This window comes from Hyperolius riggenbachi, chromosome 12 (genome assembly GCF_040937935.1).
Source record: "Hyperolius riggenbachi isolate aHypRig1 chromosome 12, aHypRig1.pri, whole genome shotgun sequence".
Taxonomy (NCBI): Eukaryota; Metazoa; Chordata; class Amphibia; order Anura; family Hyperoliidae; genus Hyperolius; species Hyperolius riggenbachi.
The window spans coordinates 14,700,708-14,726,279 of NC_090657.1; the positions used below are offsets into that span (position 1 = coordinate 14,700,708).

General features: G+C 47.6%; 1 protein-coding gene across 4 annotated transcripts in view; it reads left to right on the forward strand.

The window, feature by feature from the left end:
• SGCA (sarcoglycan alpha) overlaps positions 1-25,572 on the forward strand; it is a 102,034-nt gene that overhangs the window by 35,323 nt on the left and 41,139 nt on the right. The gene's annotated exons all lie outside the window — the stretch shown is intronic.

Here is a 25,572-nt window from a genome sequence, read left to right on the forward strand (position 1 = left end):
CTCTAGTGTGCTATATGAGACTGGTTGTAAATGCAAGCAGTTAGCAGCTGCAGTAATGACGCCTTACAGCAGATGGGGGATAATTGTCTCTGAATGGGCACTAACGTTTTCTGAATCATTGACCCAGAGTGAGTATGACGCTATGATGATTACACTGGCTTCCTCCAGGTGTGGCTCACAAGTTACTGAAGCCAGGTGATCAGCAATGTGGCCAGGCAATTGGCATATTTTTAAAAAGGGAAAATGATTGCGATCCCTAAAGTCCTCTTTCCTTAACCTTTTGGGGACCGTCTGCATTAGATCTTACGCAGCACTTGTGGCTGTTCTAGGCTGATGTGGCATAGGATCTACGCCAGCCACTGTTACCATTCCCCGACGCGATTGTGCGCACCCGAGATGGGAGATTAAGCTGTCATATGACCAGGGCCGGCCTTAGGTTTCACAGCGCCCTGAGCGAAAACTGATTTTTGTGCCCCCTCTTCACCCTCTTCCCACGTGCATATACACGCACGCACGTATACACACACACAGGCCCATATGCAATTCCTCTTTTCTCCTGAGATATCTCCTAGGAAAGTGGTTCCCAAACTTTTTGACGTTGTGACACATCACTCCAAATGCTCAGATCTCAGTAACACATCACATATGTATAATAGGAAAAATACTATTAATAACCACGAATGGATGGAAGGAGTGCATTATCCTGAATACACTTAAAAATGAAGAAATGAAGGCTAGAACCGTACAGGAATATTAATAAAAATAATCAGTGGGACAGTTAGCCGCCTCCCCCCCCATTTAGAATGATAGCACAGCACTGACAATTTGCACCACGCGTTATAGCCGCAGTGCGGCTATCCCCTCCCCCCCCCCCCCCCCAATCGCCCTCAGATTCAGTATAGGTAGGCAGCCAGGTATAGGTGCCCCCAGAATAGGATCTCCTGTGTAGGTTCCCTCCAATATAGGTTGCCAAGCATAGGTGCCCCCAGTATAGGAAGTCAGTTGAAGGTCTCCATCCCCCCATAGGTAGCCAGGCGTAGGTGCCTGTAGTATAGGTAGCCAGGTGTTGGAGCCCTCAGTAAAGGTAGCCAGCTATAGGTGCCCTCAGTATAGGAAATCAGGTGTAGCTGCCCTCAGTATAGGTAACCAGCTATAGGCGCCCCCTTGGAAGACGGCGCCCTGAGCAACTGCTCCGGTCGCTCATATCAAAGGCCGGCTATGCATATGACATCTCCCCTCAGTGATCAGCAGCCACCGTGTATGGCTGCCAGCGGATCGTAGTGACCACTTTGACGGTGGTAAGGGAGAAAGAAGAGGATCCACTCACCTCCCTGCCGTTCCCACCGGCATCTCTGCTCCCTCTGATGTCAGCGCCGGGTCCCGGCTTGATGACCTCATCAAGACGCGACCTGGAACTGATCGGCAGTAGGAGCAGAGATGTCGGCCGAAGCAGAGGGGTCCACTGCAGCTCATCGCTGGAGCATGGAAGGTGAGTGAAGGCTGCTGCACACAGGGGGGGACACACGGCTACAGGGGGGACACCATGCCCAGCACACAAAACTGGGGATCCGGCTGCTTGACCCCCCAAACGCGCCCCCCCCCCCCCTATCCCATGCAAAAATGCCTGGTCCTTAATAGGGGTTAGGCGGGCGGTCCCCAAATGGTTAAACCAGTGTTTCTCAAATCTGTCCTTGTGACTCCCAAACGGTGCATGTTCTGCAGGCAGCCTCACCTATGCACAGGTGGGGTAATTAGTATCAGCTAGGTGGATTCCATGTAGCTGAGACACTTTTCTTAACTTTGTAACTATGTAACTGTCAGGTTAGCTGCTCCAAGCTCCCAGTTTCCTGTTTGCATAATAAGTAGGAGCAGATTTGCATATTATTTGCATCTGAATTGAATGCAAAGTGTGCAGAAAATCTATTTAGGTGCTGCACACTGAGCTGGTGGTCATTTCAGATGCAGCCTTAGTGGTATGCGCTGGCGTTCTCCTTGCTGTTCAACCAAATGTAAGTTACACATTTTTTTTGCTTAGCTGCTCCCAAGTGTGAGGAAACGCGGAAAAGCCACTGCTAGTACTCAAAGTAAGGCGGCTGATTCTGCGTTCAACATGGCAGCTAGCGCGCACCGCCTCATGCCCAGACAACAGGGCGGCGGATTCCGTGTCCGACGCGGCAGGTAGCACGCATAGGCCTACTCTTGTCAGTAATGCTAAATGCGGAGAAAACGCCGCACGCACGGACAGCGGTGCGGCGGATTCCGCATTCAACACAGCAGGAACATTACAACACATGTCTGGTGTGGCTGGGACTGATAGTCCACACTGGTTCAGGAGGACGCGCGCGCGCAGAGAGGCAGGGCCTTTATGACAGTCTGAAGGGAGTCAGCTGACCAAGCCGGTCAGCTGACAATTTCAGCAACTTCCATTGGTCCAGCACTTAGGGGAGGCGCTAGAGAGCGCTGGTGTATATATACTGGGTGCTGGTCATTTCTCTGGTGTCTGGCGTTGCGATCACTACGTGGTAGCACTCAGACCTTGTCAGTATCTGTGTTTATTAGACAGTTTCGTAGGTGTTGATGATCACGGAGCTCACACCTTAGCCTAGGAATTGTATTATTATCTGTGTTATTATCTAGACCAGTTTCCAAGGTGTTAATGGCCAAGGAAATCACACCTTAGTCTAGGAACTCTGTACCATCTGTATCATTATTATTATCTAGTCTAGTTCCAGGAGTGTTGAGAATCTAGGAGCTCATACTCAGGCCCGTTTTTAGCGCCGTGCGGCCCGTGCCGCCGCCCGGGGCGCTGTTGGGAGGTGGGCGCTGAAATGGAGGGGGGAGCCGGAGCCGCTGGGAGGGCAGCCCGACCTCTCCCTCCCTCTCCTGGGCCGCCCTCCGTGCTCCCCCCTCAGATGCAGAGCGCAGCAGCAGCAGCCAGGGAGGAAGCGCTGTAAACAACAAACCTCCCTGCGTTCCAAGCGCTGCTCTCTCGCCGCCGGTCTCTTCCTCTCTGCCGCCTATACGATGATGCACACACTAGTTCCGGCTAACAGGAACCAGCGTGTGCATCATCGTATAGGCAGAGAGGAAGAGACCGGCGGCGAGAGAGCAGCGCTTGGAACGCAGGGAGGTATGTTGTTTACAGCGCTTCCTCCCTGGCTGCTGCTGCTGCTGCTGTGCTCTACATCTGAGGGGGGAGCACGGAGGGCGGCCCAGGAGAGGGAGGGAGAGGTCGGGTTGCCCTCCCAGCGGCTCCGGCTCCCCCCTCCATTATGGGGGACAGCTACCTATCTAACCTACGCTGGGGGGCACCTACCTATCTATCCTATACTGGGGGGCACCTACCTAATCCAACCTACCCTGGGGGGCAGCTACCTATCTAACCTATACTGGGGGGACACCTGTCTAATCTAGCCTATACTGGAAGGGGGGGGGCAGCTACCTAATCTAACCTACGCTGGGGGGCACCTACCTATCTATCCTATACTGGGGGGCACCTACCTAATCTAACCTACCCTGGGGGGCACCTACCTAATGTAACCTACCCTGGGGGGCACCAACCTAATCTAACCAATACTGCGGGGCAGCTACCTAATCTAACCTACGCTGGGGGGCACCTACCTATCTAACCTACACTGGGGGGCACCTACCTAATCTAACCTACACTGGGGGGCACCTACCTAATCTAACCTACACTGGGGGGCACCTACTTAATCTAACCTACGCTGGGGGGCAGCTACCTAATCTAACCTACACTGGGGGGCACCTACCTAATCTAACCTACACTGGGGGGCACCTACTTAATCTAACCTACGCTGGGGGGCAGCTACCTAATCTAACCTATACTGGGGGGCAGCTACCTAATCTAACCTACACTGGGGGGCACCTACCTAATCTAACCTACACTGGGGGGCACCTACTTAATCTAACCTACGCTGGGGGGCAGCTACCTAATCTATCCTATACTGGGGGGCAGCTACCTAATCTAACGTATGCTGGGGGGCAGCTACCTAATCTAACCTATACTGGGGGGCAGCTACCTAATCTCACCTACGCTGGGGGGCACCTACCTATCTAACCTATACTGGGGGGAACCTACCTAATCTAACCTACACTGGGGGGCACCTACTTAATCTAACCTACGCTGGGGGGCAGCTACCTAATCTAACCTATACTGGGGGGCACCTACCTAATCTAACCTATACTGGGGGGCAGCTACCCATCTAACCTATACTGGGGGGAACCTACCTATCTAACCTATGCTGGGGGCAACTATTCTGGCTACCTATAGTAGAGGCACCCACCTAGCTAACCTGTACTGGGGCACCTACCTAACTAACTTATACCGGGGGCGCCTGCCTATCTAACCTATACTGGGGGCAACTATACTGGCTACCTATACTGGAGGCACCTACCTGGCTAACCTATAGCGGGGGCAACTATACTGGCTCACCTATGCCTGGCTACCTATACTGGGATACCTATTCTTGGCTACCTATACTGGGGGGACCTATACTAAGTGCAACTAGACCTGGCTTACCTATACTGTGGGCACCCATACCTTGCTTGGGGGGGGCGCAATTTTTACACACTCGCCCTGGGTGCATTTTAGCCTAGAAACTGCACTGCTCACACTCAAGCCTAGGCATTGTTGATTATTTGTTATGACCTTCTGCTTTTCTGACCATTCTTCTGATCTCTGATTCTGTACCTTTGTCATTCTGATACTCTGTTGCCAAACTCTGCTGGTCTTAGGATTCTGCCCCTGTATACTGTCTCTGTACTTTATCTGTCCGTGTGTTAACGACCTGGCCTGTCCGACCTCGAGAACTCTATCTCCTGTTAAGAGATAGTTCGCAGTTCTGTCAGTGACACTTCCTCATTGGTGTCACTCACGTTCTGTCCTTCCCACTCTCAGCCTAGCTCCACCCCTTGGGGAGCTTCAGACCTGTGGAAGGAACCTGATCTCAAGCAGTATCTCCCACTGTTTAGCACCCTTCTCTCGGGTGCTCTCCTCAAAGTATTACTGTTGCACCAAACACTCTTATCACTCAGGTGTCCAGAGGTTAGAGATATATCTGATTATCGGTGATACTGCAGATCATCAATAATCGGGTATATATCTGTATTCTCTGTGATACTGCAGATCACCGGTAATCAGACCCTCTCTGTGTTACACCGATCGTTACACCAAGGTTTTAAATTTAGGTTAGGTCACTTGCCCGGAGGTTTGCCTCACCGTGGCGCAAGTGTCTAGTATAATATACTTTGCATGCAAACCATATTGGAAGCTAAAGTTCCTCCTAGTTTAATAAATGTTAGCACTTGTCTTGGATGCAGGGCATGCACTTTTTTAGTCTAGCAGAGGCGGTGTATGCCTGTGCAATTAACCATTCAATTGCAGCATGTGTTTAGGGACGCGCAGCCTTCCCCCCACCTTTTCTTAACTTTGTAACTATGTAACTGTCAGGTTAGCTGCTCCCAGCCCCTGCTCCTGAGTTTCCTGTTTGCATAATAAGTAGTAGCATATTTGCATATGATTTGCATCTGAATTGAATGCAAAGTGTGCAGAAAATCTATTTAGGTGCTGCACACTGAGCTGGTGGTAATTTCAGATGCAGCCTTAGTGGTATGCGCTGGCGTTCTCCTCAATGTTCAACCAAATGTAATTTAGAGATAAAAAAGAAAAATGGACAAGCACCATCAAATGATAAAGTAGGCTAATGGGTATATAGTCATGTCACTAGATAAATGTGTGCAGAAAGGCCAATAATGCTATGTAACACTGAAAAGAGAAAGGACTGGCCCTGCAAGAACCGCACCACACATATGTAGTAGAAAAATACAAAAAAGCCTTTATTTGTACCATACAGTAAATAAAACCATAAAAACAAGAGCACATAAAGAATGAACTGCCCTCAATGAACAATATATGGATCAATAAATAATATATGGATCAATAACACACATACATATGCGTGACTGTACAACAGAACACACCGGATGGCTGCAAGTGAAGAAGTGAAGAGAGGCTGGAAAAAAGCAGTAAGACACCCTGTAAGAAACAGGGTGAAAAGATAGAAATGAAGAGGGGATGACAATCTTAGTCCCCTGTCAGTGGTACAGGCAGTGAAAAGAGTGCCCGCAGAGTAGCAACCCCAGGCAGCGTGTGTAAACAGGTGATGAGGACACTGGCCAGGAGACAGTGAGAAACGTGTGTGCAGCGGCAAAGCCGGGCTGCCTGGGTGTAGAAGAAAGGGTGTACAGGGCTGGAAGCCCAATCTTGCGGAAATCCGAGTGGTGTGGGAGCCAGAAGAGGGAGAAGCTTACCGGTGGTGCTGGACAGGAGGGAGTGCGTGACAGGAGCCGTCGCGATTCGCCGCAAAGAGCGGCTTCTTCCGGGCAACCAAATGTAATTTACACATTTTTTTTGCTTAGCTGCTCCCAAGGTTTTAAATTTAGGTTAGGTCACTTGCCCGGAGGTTTGCCTCACCGTGGCGCAAGTGTCTAGTATAATATACTTTGCATGCTAACCATATTGGAAGCTAAAGTTCCTCCTAGTTTAATAAATGTTAGCGCTTGTCTTGGATGCAGGGCATGCACTTTTCAGTCTAGCAGAGGCGGTGTATGCCTGTGCGATTAGCCATTCAATTGCAGCAGGTGTTTAGGGACGCCCAGCCTTTGCCCCCACCTTTTCTTAACTGAGACACTAATTACCCTACCTGTGCATGGCTGAGGTGTGACACGGCTGTCCCCGTGGGGGACAAGAGAGCGATCGGCAGTGAAAGGCTGAAGCCTATCACAGCCGATCGCTGTGATAGGCTGGCTGAGGGAGGGAGGCTGGCTGGGGGAGGCAGAGGAAAGGTTTTTGTTTTTTTGAAAGCGTGAACATATTTATTTAAAAAAAATAAATAAACAACTGGGGGGGCGATCAGACCCCACCAACAGAGAGCTCTGTTGGTGGGGGGAAAAGGGGGGGGATCACTCGTGTGCTGTGTTGTGCGGCCCTGCAGCTTGGCCTTAAAGCTGCAGTGGCCATTTTAGCTAAAATGTGCCTGGTCTTTAGTGGGGTTTACCATTGTGGTCCTCAAGTGGTTAAAGAGAAGATGAAAGTTATCTCATAGGAGATAACTCAGATGAAATTTAATTGCATATGAGCCACTGCCTTAAACCATACTCTGGGAATATTTGCTTTTATTGTGTGTGTCCTTGAGGTTGAGTCATTACCTGCTTTATCGTACTATGTTAACATAGTAGCTAGTGAAGTATTGCGGTAGCCATACCCCACTACTGTGCGGCAAGTGAAGTCATTAGCCGTTGCCAGCTAACGCAGGCTATGCTGCCACTAGGGCGCATAGCGGGCATGGATTGTGAGGAGGTTGCGTTTATTTATAAGCACGAGTAACAGCTGTTTGCCTGCGTTATAGGTAATTAAGCAACCCCTTTGCATATAAGGCAATAGCAAGCTGTTTTTGTGTGTGTAGGCTGCCTATTCAATACTTTACTATTAGGACACGTTCGCAGTGGCGCTCGTTGGGTGAAGCATACTTTTCATTGACTGTATGCTTCATAGTCCCGCCGCAGGAAGCAGGAAATTTGGGCGCATGAGGCAAGTGGACAAACTGCGCTTGTGATGATTTAAGTTTACAAAATGCGCCCGTGACGAATTACATTTACAACAATACTAAACATATGTATCGTATTTAACTAAACCGTTTAAAATGTTATCACTTACTGCTTGTAAAACATTATTATTCACATAATAAAGCAATCAGTAAGTAAATTGTAATATATTTTTTACAGTCACTATTTGTAAAACATTAGGTACAATTCTGTTAGCCGGGCGCAACCACCAGGTGGCGTTAATTATTATTCCCCCTCCAGGCCGCCATGGATAGTAGGGAAAGATGTAGCTCTGGTGGAGTTTTATCGCCACCTAGTGGATGCGCCCGGCTAATAGAAAAGAACCATTATCCACACAATAAAGCGATCACTAGGAGGGGTCTTAGGGTTAGGCACCACCGGGGGGGGGGGGGGATTTAGGGTTAGGCACCACCAGGGGGGGGGGGGGTCTTAGGGTTAAGATACATACAAACGTCGGATTTTTCCAAACGAACGGTCGTTTGTACGTCTGAATCGTTCAGCTGATAACGTTGGTTTTGACCGATCCGCCAAGCGCTTCTGTCCAAACCAGCGTTATCAACTGAATGACCGCTTGCACACACGCCCGATTTGACGTCCAAACGACCGGTCATTTGGAAAACTTTGACGTGTGTACGCTCCTTTAGGCACCACCAGGGGGGTCTCAGGGTTAGGCACCACAAGGGAGGGGGGGGGGGTAAAAGCACACAGGCACTTGCATGGTTAAAATCGCATACATTCAAACATGCGAAAACGTACACAAAATTTGCAGTAAAATTCGAATACAAACGCAAACGAATTTGCATGCAAATTTGTTTACATGTTTTCCGTGACGAATCCGCACCACACAAGGGTTAGGGCTAGGTATACAGTATAACAGTATATAGGCGACTGACTGTTTGCATTGGTCAGCTCTCCCTGTCTCCTTGTTTATCAGAGCAGTATGGAAGATTAGATTGCGCTGTGCCCATAAAACACGCCTCTTTCACCTGCCTGGCCCCGCCCCTGTATCCTATTTACCTCCTTCTCTGCCTCTCAGATCTCGCACATGTGCGCCTGCGCCACTTCACTACAGTCCTCAGCAGCGAGATCTGAGAGGCGGTAACAGGATAGGATCTCGCACATGTGCGCCTGCGCTGCTTCACTACAGTCCTCAGCAGCGAGATCTGAGAGGCAGTAACAGGATAGGATCTCACACATGTGCGCCTGCGCCGCTTCACTACAGTCCTCAGCAGCGAGAGCTGAGAGGCGGTAACAGGATAGGATCTCACACATGTGCGCCTGCGCCGCTTCACTACAGTCCTCAGCAGCGAGATCTGAGAGGCGGTACCAGGATAGGATCTCACACATGTGCGCCTGCGCCGCTTCACTACAGTCCTCAGCAGCGAGATCTGAGAGGCGGTAACAGGATAGGATCTCACACATGTGCGCCTGTGCCGCTTCACTACAGTCCTCAGCAGCGAGATCTGAGAGGCGGTAACAGGATAGGATCTCACACATGTGTGCCTGCGCCGCTTCACTACAGTCCTCAGCAGCGAGATCTGAGAGGCGGTAACAGGATAGGATCTCACACGTGTGCCTGCGCCGCTTCACTACAGTCCTCAGCAGCAAGATCTGAGAGGCGGTAACAGGATAGGATCTCACACATGTGCGCCTGCGCCGCTTCACTACAGTCCTCAGCAGCGAGATCTGAGAGGCGGTAACAGGATAGGATCTCACACATGTGCGCCTGCACCGATTCACTACAGTCCTCAGCAGCGAGATCTGAGAGGTGGTAACAGGATAGGATCTCACACATGTGCGCCTGCACCGCTTCACTACAGTCCTCAGCAGCGAGATCTGAGAGGTGGTAACAGGATAGGATCTCACACATGTGCGCCTGCGCCGCTTCACTACAGTCCTCAGCAGCAAAATCTGAGAGGCGGTAACAGGATAGGATCTCACACATGTGCGCCTGCACCGCTTCACTACAGTCCTCAGCAGCTAGATCTGAGAGGCGGTAACAGGATAGGATCTCGCACATGTGCGCCTGCGCCGCTTCACTACAGTCCTCAGCAGCGAGATCTGAGAGGCGGTAACAGGATAGGATCTCGCATATGTGTGCCTGCACCGCTTCACTACAGTCCTCAGCAGTGAGATCTGAGAGGCGGTAACAGGATAGGATCTCGCACATGTGCGCCTGCACCGCTTCACTACAGTCCTCAGCAGCGAGATCTGAGAGGCGGTAACATGATCGGATCTCGCACATGTGCGCCTGCACCGCTTCACTACAGTCCTCAGCAGTGAGATCTGAGAGGCGGTAACAGGATAGGATCTCACACATGTGCGCCTGCACCGCTTCACTACAGTCCTCAGCAGCGAGATCTGAGAGGCGGTAACAGGATAGGATCTCACACATGTGCGCCTGCACCGCTTCACTACAGTCCTCAGCAGCGAGATCTGAAAGGCGGTAACAGGATAGGATCTCACACATGTGCGCCTGCACCGCTTCACTACAATCCTCAGCAGCGAGATCTGAGAGGCGGTAAAAGGATAGGATCTCACACATGTGCGCCTGCACCACTTCACTACAGCCCTCAGCAGCGATATCTGAGAGGCGGTAACAGGATGCGGCGTATCACCCGGCATCAATGACACCCGGCGTATAAGACCACCCCTGACTTTTCAGAAGATTTTCAAGGGTTAAAAAGTAGTCTTATACGCCAGAATATACAGTACTTAAAATATTTTTTATAACCATGAAAAAAATATATAAGATTTTATTACATGAAGAAACGATACATGAAGGTTATACACAGTATTATACAATATTATATTATATATTATAATTATACGTTTCAAATTAAAAACAGGGAAGATTAACGTATTCACAATTTGTGATGTTCTAGACATTATTAAAGGTTTTTTAGTTTGTAAAACATTACTGTAAACGAAATACAACACAATATTTTCGTAAACGCAATTACCGCTTATCGTTTACACCACGCTCCCTTTTTTCCCCGACGCCCTTTTTGCATGGACGCAACGCCGCAATGCAAAGGGCAGCATGGTAACATAGTGGTCAGCTCTCTTGCCTTGCAGCGCTGGGTCCCTGGTTTGAATCCCAGCCAGGGCACTATGTGCATGGAGTTTGTATGGTCTCCCTGGGCCTGGGTGGGTTTCCTCCAGGCACTCCGTTTTCCTCCCAAAACATAGAGATACGTTAATTGGCTTCCCCCTAAATTGGCCCTAGACTACAATACATGCACTACAAGATATGACTATGGTAGGGATTAGATTGTGAGCCCCTCAGTGATTTTTCCTCTGAAAAAATCACTCCTGCAAAACGCCGGCTGTAATGGTCGGCGTTTTGTAAATGCAAGTGTGAATGGGCCCATACAGAAGCTGTTCAGTAACAGCTGTACTGTAACAATAAATGAAATCTGCAACACAAAAACGATCCAAAAAGCACTAGGCATGTTTAGAAAACCTCTCACACTTGCTGATCGCAAAACGCTAGCGATTTTGCTAGCATTCTGCTCTGGCGTTTTTTTGGCGATTAACGCCCCCCAAAAAAATCACCATTCACACCTGGCGATTTTTTAGCGAACTCGTTTTACGCTTCTGTAGCACTAAAATGCGATCGCCGGGAATTCGCCTGAAAATTGTGCAGGCTACGCGTTTGCGTTTAGCGTTTTTCGGCGATTTGCGGCGATTAGTGCAAATCGTCCAAATGAGAACGGGCCCATAGACTTTTATTACCCTAGCGCTTTGAAAAGCGCTAGCGTTTGAGCGTTTTGCCGAAATCGCCGGCAAAACGCTCAAGTGTGAATGGGCCCTAAACATGCCTATAATCGCTCTGAAAATCTGCTTCAAAAACCTCTAGCGTTTTGCGGATCTGCTAGAGGGTTTTGGTGTGCACTGGGCCTTTGTTGGTATATGTAGATCTTTGACTGAAGATGAGACTTTTGCTGATCACCTATACTGATAGCTCAATATGATTAAAAAAAATGTCTAGCCCCACTTAAAGGGAACCTGAACTGCATACTATTATATAAAATGAACCCATGATGTACTTGCAAATATCTGATGAAGGCGTATGTACGCCAAAAAGCGTCATGATGCTGCAGGCACTGTAAGAGAGGACCCGACGACCCCACCGCACCCCCTAGGTCTGAGATCCAACCCAACATCCCTGCTACTGGCCACAGCGAGTACATTTGAAATCAGCGCGGTAGACTTGGGCGCTGGATACAGCGGTATATGGCTGATCCTGCTTCTGCACAAGTCCGGGCCATTTATATTACTATTCCCCCTCCAGGCCGACATGGATAGTGGGGAAATGAAATAATTCGGCTTCCAGCGATTGCTGGAGGCCGAATTATTGTGTTTTTTAAGCAACCTCGGCTCCGTCTTCTGACGGACCCGACGTTACTCACTGAGCGCTGCAATAGGAGTGATTCCTATTGTAGTCTATGGAGGCGCCGGCTGCGCCCAAATCTAGCAGCGCTGAAAAGCACTGTTCCCAATTGGGAATTGGAGGAAGGAGAGGGAAAAAGGGAATCCTCATTAGCCCTGATGACGGGCGATATGCTTTTATACCATTTACATCTTGTAAGTGCAATTTTAATTATTTTTAACAGCAATAAAACGTTCACGCATAGAGCGCTTCTGTTTTATCTTATGTGCTTGCAAATAAATATTACATACTTACCATGCCGTCATTTCCTCTCAGAAGCTTACCATTTTCGTTTTACAACAACACCTTCCAGTTCTGATTTTGTCAGAACTGAAATATATCACTTACTGTCAGCTATGTATCAGTTACAACTGAAAGGACAACTAATGTGCAAGGTAATGTCCATGTTTCCCTATGGCTCATCTGGGCAAGATTGCAGTTTAATAGTGTGCTGAAAAGGAAGTTAGTCATCGCCTTTTTTAAAATGGAGGATGTTGAATTCCATTGATCACATGTACAAACAAGACCCGGTAGAGGAGAAAGAGATTGATAAGCAGACTACTCGTGAGGTAATTGCGACCCACGTATGTTTATTTTGACTTTTAGTCTTCATTTCAGAATTGCTTTAAGTATTTATAAATATATTATTGGCCATAAAATTGGAGCAAGGTGGAATAGACTGAAAATAAACAACTGCTACACTAGCTGTCACTAGACAAAGCTGTCAGGCCTGGAACCCACTACAAAACGCTATCGTTTATCGCAATCGCTAGCGTTTTGTATGAGCAGTTTGTAAGCGCTTTCATGAGCGTTTTAGGGAGCAATTTTAGAAAGTGTAATCAATTTGCTAGCGGTTGTGTAGCGATTAGCAATTAGCGTTTTAAAGTCTGATTGGTCCTTTTAATTATTTTGAATTTTGTTACAGTGTGCAGTAACTTTAAAACGCTAGCAAAGTCGCTCCGTTCAGGTTTTGATGAGCGATTATATACTTTACATTGAAGCGCTAACGCTCCCAAAAAGCTGCATGTCCTGCGTTTGCGATTTTGCTAATCGCAATCGCTTCTGTGGAATTTGCACCATCCATTTACATTGGCAGAGCGTTTAGGGAAATCGCTATCGATTTATCACGCTCCCTAAATGCTCAAAAAATCTCTCCTGTGGGTTCCAGCCCTGAGAGAGCATATTCGCCTCCTGGTCAGGAGAGCGTGGCGGTAACCGGTGGTAAACGCTGCCGGGGATTACTTGCTGGGAATGGAGGAAAGCATTAATGTTGCCCAGATGTTGTTGATGTGAGGATTAAGGCTGCGGCTGCCCTGCCTGCTCTGATAACCTCCTCATTGCTCATTACAGTAACACAGAACGGGCAGAGGCTCTAGCTGAGGTCAGGCATCTGTGAGCTCAGCTCTCTAATACAAATTGTTATCTTACACAAATGAGATCAGTGTTTGAAAACATTTCTTAAGGTAGAGTGACCAGACGTCCCGGATTGCCCGGGACACGTCCCGGATTCGGGGTCCGCTGTCCCAGGCTGCATGAGGTCCCGGGAAACGTCCCGCTTTCAGCAGCGGGACGTCCCGGCCTCGGGACTCTGGCCACTCTCTCCTCAATGAACTGGCAGCGGTGTCTATAGACGCCGTGCCAGTTCATTGCCCGCAGCCCCGCTCCAGCCTCCTCTTCCGGTGTCTGTTTCCGACACCGGCAGGCGAGCAGGGCTACGGCAAGATGGCTGCCGAAGCCCTGTACTGGAGACCTATTTGTGTCACTAGTACAGGGCTTCGGGCGCCATCTTGCCGTAGCCCTGTCAGCGCGGGAGACCAGAGCAGGAGGAGGAAGACGGTCCCGGGACGGAGCAGCGCGCCAGAGGCCGGACACTTCTGCCAGGTGAGTAAATGCTTTCTTTTCCAGGTGAAATGTTTGCCCGCATTGTTTCTTTTCCAGGTGAAATGTTTGCCCGCATTGTTTCTTTTCCAGGTGAAATGTTTGCCCGCATTGTTTCTTTTCCAGGTGAAATGTTTGCCCGCATTGTTTCTTTTCCAGGTGAAATGTTTGCCCGCATTGTTTCTTTTCTGGCGAAATGTTTGCCCGCAGTGCGTTTCTTTTCTGGCGAAATGTTTGCCGCATTGCGTTTGTTTTCTGGTGAAATGTTTGGCCGCAGTGCGTTTCTTTTCTGGTGAAATGTTTGCCCGCAGTGCAATTCTTTTCTGGCGAAATGTTTGCCCGCATTGCGTTTCTTTTCTGGCGAAATGTTTGCCCGCAGTGCGTTTCTTTCCTGGCGAAATGTTTGCCCGCATTGCGTTTCTTTTCTGGCGAAATGTTTGCCCGCAGTGCGTTTCTTTTCTGGCGAAATGTTTGCCGCATTGCGTTTGTTTTCTGGTGAAATGTTTGGCCGCAGTGCGTTTCTTTTCTGGTGAAATGTTTGCCCGCAGTGCGTTTCTTTTCTGGCGAAATGTTTGCCCGCATTGCGTTTCTTTTCTGGCGAAATGTTTGCCCGCAGTGCGTTTCTTTTCTGGCGAAATGTTTGCCCGCATTGCGTTTCTTTTCTGGTGAAATGTTTGGCCGCAGTGCGTTTCTTTTCTGGTGAAATGTTTGCCCGCAGTGCGTTTCTTTTCTGGTGAAATGTTTGGCCGCAGTGCGTTTCTTTTCTGGTGAAATGTTTGCCCGCAGTGCGTTTATTTTGTACTGACATGTTGCCCGCATTGCGTTTATTTTGTACTGACATGTTTGCCCGCATTGCATTTATTTTATACTGACATGTTGCCTATTGCGTTTATTTTCTGGTGTCCGGGGTAACTGTTACTGCATTTATTATTTAATGGTCATAGATGGCTATGTTTGCTGCTTTGTGGTTACGGTATACTATTAGCATCACACAGTTTCTGCACACCCATGATACAAAGTCTCGTTTGTCCACATCATGGCGTAAACACTGCTTTCTTATGCCTCGCTGTTACATCATTACGTTAGCTCCACCCAAACAATGTCATGGCCACGCCCATTTTTTCGGCGCGGCGCGCTGCGCGCGCCGCAGCCCCCCTCCCCCAGTCTTCGCCGCTGCGTGCTCCTCACTCCTTCCCACTTTTCGCCGCGGCGCGCTGCGCGCGCCGCCCCCCCCCACCCCCCGTCCCAGGTTGGACCCACAAAAATATGGTCACTCTACTTAAAGTGAACCAGAGACGAAGCACCCTTGTGTATTTTACCATAGAAATCAGTGGGAACATTAGAGAAAACATTTACCATGCTCTCTGTTCCATCCTCACTGCTAAAAGTGTCTGTTATCTAGCTGAGATAAGAATCCCGGACTGAGCATTGAGTCTGGCTTTGCTATAATGACTCAGCTATAATGATTCCTGAGCACAGCCAGCAGGGGGCAGGCTTGGACTTGAAGACAGCAAAGAACACAGTCTCAGCTATAATTATTCTGTAGCAAAGCTAGACCGACTGCTTAGTCGGGATTCTTATCTTAGAGGTGATAACAGGCAAATTAAACAGAGAACAATGTAACAAAGAGCAGATTAGGTGTTTACTGTCATGTTCCCATTGATTTATAAGGTAAAATACAGGAGGTTGCTTCATCTCTGGTTCTCTTTAAGGCAAACCTGTACGAAATTTAGGCGAAAGACGCAGATAAATAGTAAAATAGGGGCGCTCTACAGATTGCTGAAATTCCTAATCATTATACGCTGTGAAGAAAATACATAACATATTCACTAATGTCCCTTAAAGAGAACCTGTACTGAGTAAAAATATTTAAAATAAACACATGAGGTAACGTCAAATGAACATTACATAGTTACCTCACCATCAGTTCCTCTCAGAAGCTCACCATTTTCTTCTGACAATAATCCCTTCCAGTTCTGACAATATTTTGTCAGATCTGAAATATGTCAGTTGTTGTCAGTAAAATATCAGTTGCTGTCAGTTATAGCTGAGAGGAAAACAGATGTACCAGGTAATGTCCATGTTTCCCTATGGCTCAAGTGGGCGATGTTACAGTTTAACTGTTTGCTGACCAGAAAGCTGTTATGGGTAATGGCCATTTTCCAAATGGAGGACGGAGAATTCTCTTGATCACAGTGAACAAATAGGAGGCGGGACAGGAGAAAGACACTGAGGAGTAGACTACATGGAAGGTAAGTATGACTTGTGTATGCTTATTTTGACTTTTAATTTTCAGTTCAGGTTTTCTTTAAGGATCAGAAAAGAGAGTCCAGACACAGAAAGTCCACATAAATTTCTCCCAAAGTTCCTTTGAGCAAAAATAGATTCCACGTTTCTCCTGAAGTATAAAGGTTCAGTATACGCTCACCAGATATGTCAGCTGCCCCTCTCAGGATCAGCAAATCTCGTTTGTGGCCCAGCCAGTAGTAGCTTGATATCTCCGCATGTCGTTTTTCTAATCACTCAAAAAAAGAGACAAAAACGCTGCAATAGTGTAACTCTGTATGGCCAGAACGTCTTACAACTGCACCAGTGCTTCCAGGTATCACACTAGCTCCCAGTGCTCCGTCACCAAACAGTAAAGCCCTTCACCAAACAATCAATAAAGCCTCTCACCGCATAGCCAGGCTGACCCAGTACAGACCAGCAACGATCACTTTTGTAGTAACATCAACTTCTGCTTCTTAGTTAGCAATATTTCCTAGGGCTCAAATAAGGCCAACCATAGTGTAAAACCTTATTTAATAAAAATATTAAAAAGTAGTGCACTCACAATTTAGACGTAAAAAATGCGCATATCAGAACAGGTCTTTGAGCTCATCCAGCGTCCCTCGCTCCTTAAGCCACGCCCAACCGGTTTCGTCAAATGACTCATCAGGGGCTACTGCCAATCGGAGCGAGGGGACGCTATATACACCCTCCTCATTATCACATGATCTACGATGTCACGGGGGTGGTGCATAATTCAATCATCACTTCCTCATCCTCCGTGATTGATTCCCCATATGTTGAATACCAATGCAAACGGACACAATGCTCAGCAGCATCTCTCAAAAGCCTACATTTCCCAGAGTGCTATTGGGTACAGCGGTATTTCCGCCTTCCCAAACTCCGATTTTTTCTTCATCTGGCACCTTCCTTTGAATTTAGTATTTAGATAAGGGAAATGTTAATAATACCCACCAGTGATAAAGTAAACTCTACACTACCTTAGATACTGCAAACATTTATTCCGACAGGATTTACGTAATTGTATTCAGGTCTAAGTGCACACAAGGGGCCTGATTCACAAAGCGGTGCTAACAGTTAGCACGCTGGTGAAAAGCCCTTTATCACGCCTAAACTCAGTTTAGGCATGATAAGTTTAGGTGTGATAAGTTTAGGCATGATAAGTTTAGGTGTGATAAGTTTAGGTGTGATAAGTTTAAGCGCCAACTGCGTTAGCACCGCAGTGCACAGCTGATCAAAAGTTTTGCGCTAGCAAAGTCTGGTGCACTTTGCATAGACTTTAATGGCGCTGCTTTGCGTGCGGGACTTTGCACGCTATCTACACTTATCTAAACTTAGCATGCCTAAAATTATCACACCTAAACTTATCACGCCTAAACTGGCTTTTCACCAGCATGGTGCAATGGTTATCATGCCTAAAGTCTCTAACTGGGTTAGCACCGCTTTGTGAATCGAGCCCAAAGTGTCTATTTGCACAGAAATCCGTACCAGTTCGGACTACGATACCCATAATCCTCTGTTAAGCCTCCCTTTTTTTGATAATTTGCTTTAGACGGTGGCTCAAAGGGCTCAAATACGGATAAGCCACTGTGCGACATTTAACTCCCAGTCCTCATATCCAGCCAACAAATGTATAAATTGTAGAAAGCTTATCCCCTATTTATATTGCCACAGCCTCAGTAATTCATGAATCATGCATCACCCCTATTCCTAATACCAAAAATTAAAATACTGGTAAGAATAAAATACATAATTATAAAAATTAATATAAAAATTATAAAAACTATACATAACCCAAATCGAGCTAGTGGAACTGTCATACTATAAGCTTGATATAATGCACCCAGCTCTACCCTAGAGTTGGGCCGAACCTCCGATTTTAGGTTCGCGAACCGGGTTCGCGAACTTCCGCGGAAGGTTCGGTTCGCGTTAAAGTTCGCGAACCGCAATAGACTTCAATGGGGATGCGAACTTTGAAAAAAAAAATGTATGCTGGCCACAAAAGTGATGGAAAAGATGTTTCAAGGGGTCTAAAACCTGGAGGGGGGCATGGCGGAGTGGGATACACGCCAAAAGTCCCCGGGAAAAATCTGGATTTGACGCAAAGCAGCGTTTTAAGGGCAGAAATCATATTGAATGCTAAATGACAGGCCTAAAGTGCTTTAAAACATCTTGCATGTGTATACATCAATCAGGTAGTGTAATTAAGGTACTGCTTCACACTGACACACCAAACTGTTCACTGAACAGAACAGGTATGCAGTGGCGGGTTCACAGAACAGGTATGCAGTGGCAGGATCACTGAACACAATAGGTATGCAGTGGCGTGTTCACTAAACAGGTATACAGTGGCGGGTCCACTGAACAGAACAGGTATACAGTGGCGGGTTCACTGAACAGGTATACAGTGGCGGGTCCACTGAACAGAACAGGTATACAGTGGCGGGTTCACAGAACAGGTATGCAGTGGCAGGTTCACTGAACACAACAGGTATGCAGTGGCGGGTTCACTGAACAGGTATACAGTGGCGGGTCCACTGAACAGAACAGGTATACAGTGGCGGGTCCACTGAACAGAACAGGTATACAGTGGCGGGTCCACTGAACAGAACAGGTATACAGTGGCGGGTCCACTGAACAGAACAGGTATACAGTGGCGGGTTCACAGAACAGGTATGCAGTGGCAGGATCACTGAACAGGTATGCAGTGGCAGGATCACTGAACAGGTATGGAGTGGCAGGATCACAGTACAGGTATGCAGTGGGCTGAGGGCTCACTGAACAGAACAGGTATGCAGTGGCATGATCACTGAACAGGTATGGAGTGGCAGGATCACAGTACAGGTATGCAGTGGGCTGAGGGCTCACTGAACAGAACAGGTATGCAGTGGCAGGATCACTGAACAGGTATGCAGTGGCAGGATCACTGAACAGGTATGCAGTGGCAGGATCACTGAACAGGTATGGAGTGGCAGGATCACAGTACAGGTATGCAGTGGGCTGAGGGCTCACTGAACAGAACAGGTATGCAGTGGCAGGATCACTGAACAGGTATGGAGTGGCAGGATCACAGTACAGGTATGCAGTGGGCTGAGGGCTCACTGAACAGAACAGGTATGCAGTGGCAGGATCACTGAACAGGTATGCAGTGGCAGGATCACAGTACAGGTATGCAGTGGGCTGAGGGCTCACTGAACAGAACAGGTATGCAGCCAGGAAGAAGTTAAGCCTAACTAATCTTTCCCTATGAGAGACAGTCTGCAGCAGCTCGCCCTACTCTCACTAATGCAGGCACACGAGTGGCCGTAATGGCCGCCGCTGCCTGCCTTATATAAGGGGGGGTGGGGCTCCAGGGGCTAGTGTAGCCTAATTGGCTACACTGGGCCTGCTGACTGTGATGTAGAGGGTCAAAGTTGACCCTCAGTGCATTATGGGGCGAACCGAACTTCTTCCGCGTTCGCCGGCGAACCGTTCGGCCCAACTCTACTCTACCCGTTAATAACCTCCCCAACACACATTGCAGAAGGAATAACAGGCAGAGCTAAGATGCACCCTAATTATGATGTTAATCGTCAGCTATAAAACAGTTAATGTCTAGCTCGACATTTAATCCACCCGGAGACATTGTTTGTAGGTCATAGATCCACCTGGTCTCCATTTTTGATATCTCCCTAATTTTATGGCACCCTCTCCATCTTGTTGTAAGTTTCTGCACCCCACAAAATCTCAATAATGCCGGATTACGATCATGTTTTTCCAAAAAATGTTTTGATACACTATGTGCCCTAAAACCTCTGCTAATGTTTGCTATGTGTTCCCCCACACGTTTTTTAAGGGTTCTTTTCGTGCGTCCCACATACTGCAGCCCGCATGGGCACCATATTTTTATTTCTGAAAGACGCAGATACTTACCTCATTTTTCAGCAAATAAGATGCACCTAGGTTCAGAGGGAAAAACCAGGGGAAAGAAATATACTAAACCTGGTGCGTCTATGTTCCAGGAGTTTCTTGTTCTCCCCTAATTATTGTATCCCCCTTGTACCTCATGTGTCCCCTTCTGTCCCCCATGAGTGTCCTTCTATCCCCCATGAGTGTCCTTCTGTCCCCATGTGTGCCCAACTGTCCCCATGAGTGTCCTTCTGTCCCCCATGAGTGTCCTTCTGTCCCCTATGACTGTCCTTCTGTCCCCATGTGTGTCCTACTGTCCGCCATGCGTGTCCTTCTGTCCCCATGTGTGTCCTTCTGTCCCCCATGAGTGTCCTTCTGTCCCCCATAAGTGTTCAACTGTCCCCCATGTGTGTCCTTCTGTCCCCCATGAGTGTCCTTCTGTCCCCATGTGTGTCCTTCTGTCCCCCATGAGTGTCCTTCTGTCCCCCATGAGTGTCCTTCTGTCCCCATGTGTGTCCTACTGTCCGCCATGCGTGTCCTTCTGTCCCCATGTGTGTCCATCTGTCCCCCATGTGTGTCCATCTGTCCCCCATGTGTCCAAGCCAGCACTAGGGGAACAGTGGGGGAGAGAAGAAGTCTCTGATCACCACTGGAGCTGATGGCTGAGGTAAGCTGTGCTGCTTATAGTTATACAGGAAGGAGTGGAGGACAACATGGGGGGGTCCCCAACATCGTGGCGGTTTGTATCGGCGGGTGTTTTTAAGTCAGGGGCTCCCGGTATTTGGCATATAAGATGAAGTGGCTTTTTCTCACTATTTTTGGGGGGCAAAAAGTGCATCATACATGGCAAAAATTATACCTTGGTAAAGGGAAGCTTCTGGATCCCCTGTCCCCTCCTCCTTGCTGTACCAGCGCTGGGACACCCCTAAGCTCACAGCTGTGCTCTTGTACAAGAAGCGAGGAGGAAGGGGCAGGGTAAGCCTCTGGGTTATCCAAAGGCTTCCCTCTACCTATGTATGGATTTGTGGAACTTTTGCCACTACAGGTACACTTTACAGAGACTCTGTAACAAAAAAACGTTCCCCTGGGGGGTTCTCACCTCAGGAGGGGGAAGCCTCAGGGTCCCAATGAGGCTTTCGCCTCCCCTGTAGCTGCAGGCAGTCCAGCGCTGGCTCCCCCGAAGTGTCCCGGAATCCTACCTCGACAAGCCTGACAAGCGCTGACTTATTTACCTTCCCTGGCTCCAGCGGGGGCGCTGTTGCGGCTCTCAGCACGGAGATAGGTGGAAATAGCCGATCTCTGTCGTGTCCGCTCTACTATGCAGGGGCAGGAGATTTGCGCCTGCGCAGTAGAGCGGGCCGACAGCGATCCACTATTTCCAAGTGGAGAGCCGATACTGCGCCTGCGCTGTTCGGGGAGCTTTATCTCCATGGGACTGAGGTGGATGGAGGAAGCCTCAATAGGATCCGGAGGCTTCCCCCACCCGAGGTGAGTACCCCCCAGGGGAGGTTTTTTTCGTTACAGGTTTTCTTTAAGGCATAAGTGCACTTATCGTTGCACCCCCAACACTGCCCAAAGGCCCCCAATTGTCCGCTCCCATCCAACCTCACTTACAGCTATTGGGTGTTGAGCAGTTGCTGCAGTTTATGCAGGCAGTATTTACTTGCATACCGCGCAGTACTTCCTTCAGCTGCTAGGTGGAGCTCCTCACTACTCAGCGGGTAGTAGATAGCCTGCCCAGTAGACAAGCTGCCTACTTCCTGTTGCACAGTAGATGGAATGCCCTGCAGGGAGCAGCAGCAGGCGACTGTAAAAAGTGTTACAGCTACTAGGATGGTACCTGTCGGTTTCGTTGGGCGGGAGCAGGTACTAGGGTCCCTTTTTAATGGAGATTTCTGGAACGTTCGTGCTAAATGTACTTTGTAAGTGCACTTTGAATACAGAAATTGTGGTTTTTACCTCTGGATCACCTGGCAACCACCACAGGGAAGATGCGGCAGATGAAGGCAGAGTTGTCATACTGCAGCAGAGAATAACAGCCATGGCCTGGACACCTGGAAATGTTGAGGATTGCTCCGTGTGGCACAAATCCACCCCCCCCCCCCCAAACAGCAGACTGAGCCATTCAGCTCAATTCATTTTTTTTAAAGGATACCTGAACTGACATGTGACATGATGAGATAGACATGTGTATGTACAGTGCCTAGCACACAAATAATTATGCTGTGTTTCTTTTTTTCTTTCTCTGCCTGAAAGAGTTAAATATCAGGTATGTAAGTGGCTGACACAGTCCTGACTCAGACAGGAAGTGACTACAGTGTGATTCTCACTGATAAGAAATTCCCCTTTTTTTACCTCTTTCTTGCTCACAGAAGCCATTTTCTGCTAGGAAAGTGTTTTATAGTTGGAATTTCTTATCAGTGAGGGTCACACTGTAGTCACTTCCTGTCTAAGTCAGGACTGAGTCAGCCACTTACATACCTGATATTTAACTCTTTCAGACAGAGAAAGAAAAAAAGGAACACAGCCTAGTTATTTGCAATTCACCACCAAAGTCGGCACAAAATTACCCGTAAAGTACGCATAAATTCATGCGTAATTACCAATGAGTATACAAAGTCAATTGAATTACGAATTTGTAATTACGTGTATGCGTAATTGCAAAAATGTATGCGTAATTTTGCGTAATCGTAATTAGCACATCGATCATCACTAGACTGATATCCCTAATTTATACTTCAGGTGTGAGATTACAGGACAGGAAGGGAATGGATTAAAGAGGAGTTATCAGACCTGATCTGCCGATATCAGACCGCAGATATGCGACATCAGATCACAGCAATGTAAAGCCGTGTGCACACAGACCTGATTCCCGGGGGTGACATCGCTGAGCCGTGCTGCACACACTCATGTCCGCTGTGCAGCTGACGACACACTGTGTTTGTATGAGGGGGGTGGGGGGACAACGGAGGGATGACAAGTAGCGCATGGGTGATGTCACTCGGGTGGGGAATCAGCGGCAACAATGGGATCGGCGGAGGATCAGCATCGCTAGGGGTGAGTACTGAGTAGATCCACTCGGGGGCTTGCTCACGGGTTGCGGTCGAGGGGTCCCCCGCAGTCCTACACACACCTGATTATTGGCTCAGGCCTGTGTGCGAGGCTTAAAGAGGAACTCCAGTGAAAATAATGTAATAAAAAAACAGTGCTTCATTTTTACAATAATTATGTATAAATGATTTAGTCAGTGTTGCCCATTATAAAATCTTTCCTCTCCCTGATTTACATTCTGACATTTATTACATGGTGACATTTTTACTGCTGGCAGGTGATGTAGCTGCTGCATGCTTTTTTGGCAGTTGGAAACAGCTGTAAACAGCCATTTCCCACAATGCAGCAAGGTTCACAGACAGGAAACTGCCAGGAGTACCACGGCCCTCAGAGTTTCTTGTGGGAGGGGGTTCACCACAATATTAGCCATACAGCGCCCCCTGATGGTCTGCTTGTGAAAAGGTAAATATTTCTCATGTAAAAGGGGGTATCAGCTACTGATTGGGATAAAGTTTAATTCTTGGTCGGACTTTCTCTTTAAATAATACAGTTGTAGACAGGAGGGGACTCATTTAGGACATCTGAGGGGATTAGGGAGAATACGTTAAGTGAACTTCCTCTTTAACCACTTCCCCTCCCCCGGGATGAGTAACTACGTCCCTGCATTTCTCCATATCATCTCTCAGGGATGTAACTATTACGTTCCTTGCTTCTGCGCACTCCCCCCCCCCCCCCCCCGCGCGCTCCTGTGCTTGTTCTCGCCACCGATTCCCATTCATTGATCTAAGTCCCCGTGTGAATGACCACCGCCATTAATGAGATGGCGTTGTCGTTCACAAACGCTGATACTTACACAGACACGCATTACTTCCTGTTTGCGTAGTAATACTACGCATAGGAAACTAATGCGTGAAGACATCTTGTGGCTAAGTTGTAAAATTACATCTACACACATTTATCCGCTACATTTTTTTAACTTTCAAAGGATTTTTTTTTTTACATTTAAAATTAACCCTTTACCTCCCACACTCCCCAATAGTTACCCCCCCCCCCCCCAAAAGAATTTTTGTAAAAAAACGAAAGCTTTATAATTAAAAAAACATAAATAAATTTGTCAAGAGGGTATATTACTGTTACTTTTTAAACTATGGGCTTGTAATTAGGGATGGACGCAAAACTAAAAAAAATGCACCTTTATTTCCAAATAAAATATTGGCGCCATACATCGTACTAGGGAACATTTTTAAATGTTGCAATAACCAGGACAAATGGGAAAATAAAATGTGTGGATTTTAACTACGGTTGCATGTATTATTTTAAAACTGTGATGACCGAAAACTGAGAAATAATGCATATTTCCATTTTTTCTTATTTTTCCTGTTAAAACGCAGTTAGAATAAAATAATTCTTAGCAAAAAGTACGCCAAAGAAAGCCTAATTGGTGGTGAAAAAAACAAGGTATTGATTGTTTGGTTGTGATAAGTAGTAATTAAGTTATAAGCGAATGAATGGAAGGAGTGCTTACAGGTGAAAATTGCTCTCGTTTTTTTTTGCTCTGGGAAAAACCCTTGGAGGTGAAGTGGTTAAGATGTCCATACACATAATAGTTTGGTTGTGCAACGATTTGCAAGCGATTTTGCAGCGATCTTGCTACCCAGAACCAAAAAGAAGAAAAAAAAAAGGATTGCAATTGCTGTACAATGTGGTGCAGAAGAAAAATGGCTGACCAGAATAACCAGAATCAGACTCCTTGTTTCATTTCCCAGCCTGGTTGGTTGCTTTGGACTATGGCTTCACTTTAGTTCCAGTTTTCTTTGTACTTGTGTCGAAAATTCATCCCAGTCATCTGAGAATAGTCCCTTCATAGTTCTCATGGTAGTGAAAGTCATCTGGATGTAGTGTATGACATCATAGCTATGGAACTTCCTACCTCCACCCATTAGGGCAGCCCCCTCCAACATCTTCAAGAAGGCCCTCAAAACTCACCTTTTCACTCTGGCCTACCCCCTTCCCCCTCACTAGTGCTCTAAACCTGCAGCTGAACTCTGGTCCCCTACCTTTCGTGTCCCTACCTCTCCCTCTAGATTGTAAGCCTTTGGGCAGGGTCTTCCTCCTTTTGTATCCTACCTGATCATGCACCTCCAGTACTGTGCATCTGAGTGAACCTAACTTGCCTAATCTCCATGCTCCCCTCCAGTGACTAAGCATTACCTTGTACTCATACTGTGCTGTGTGATCTGGTTTTTCTTGTATTCCTGTATTGTCATATTGCTGTATGTCACCCCTAAATATTGTCTGTAACCTAAATTAATGTCCAGCGCTGCGTAATATGTTGGCGCTTTATAAATACAATAAATAAATAGCTTACTTTTTCTACATCTACCACT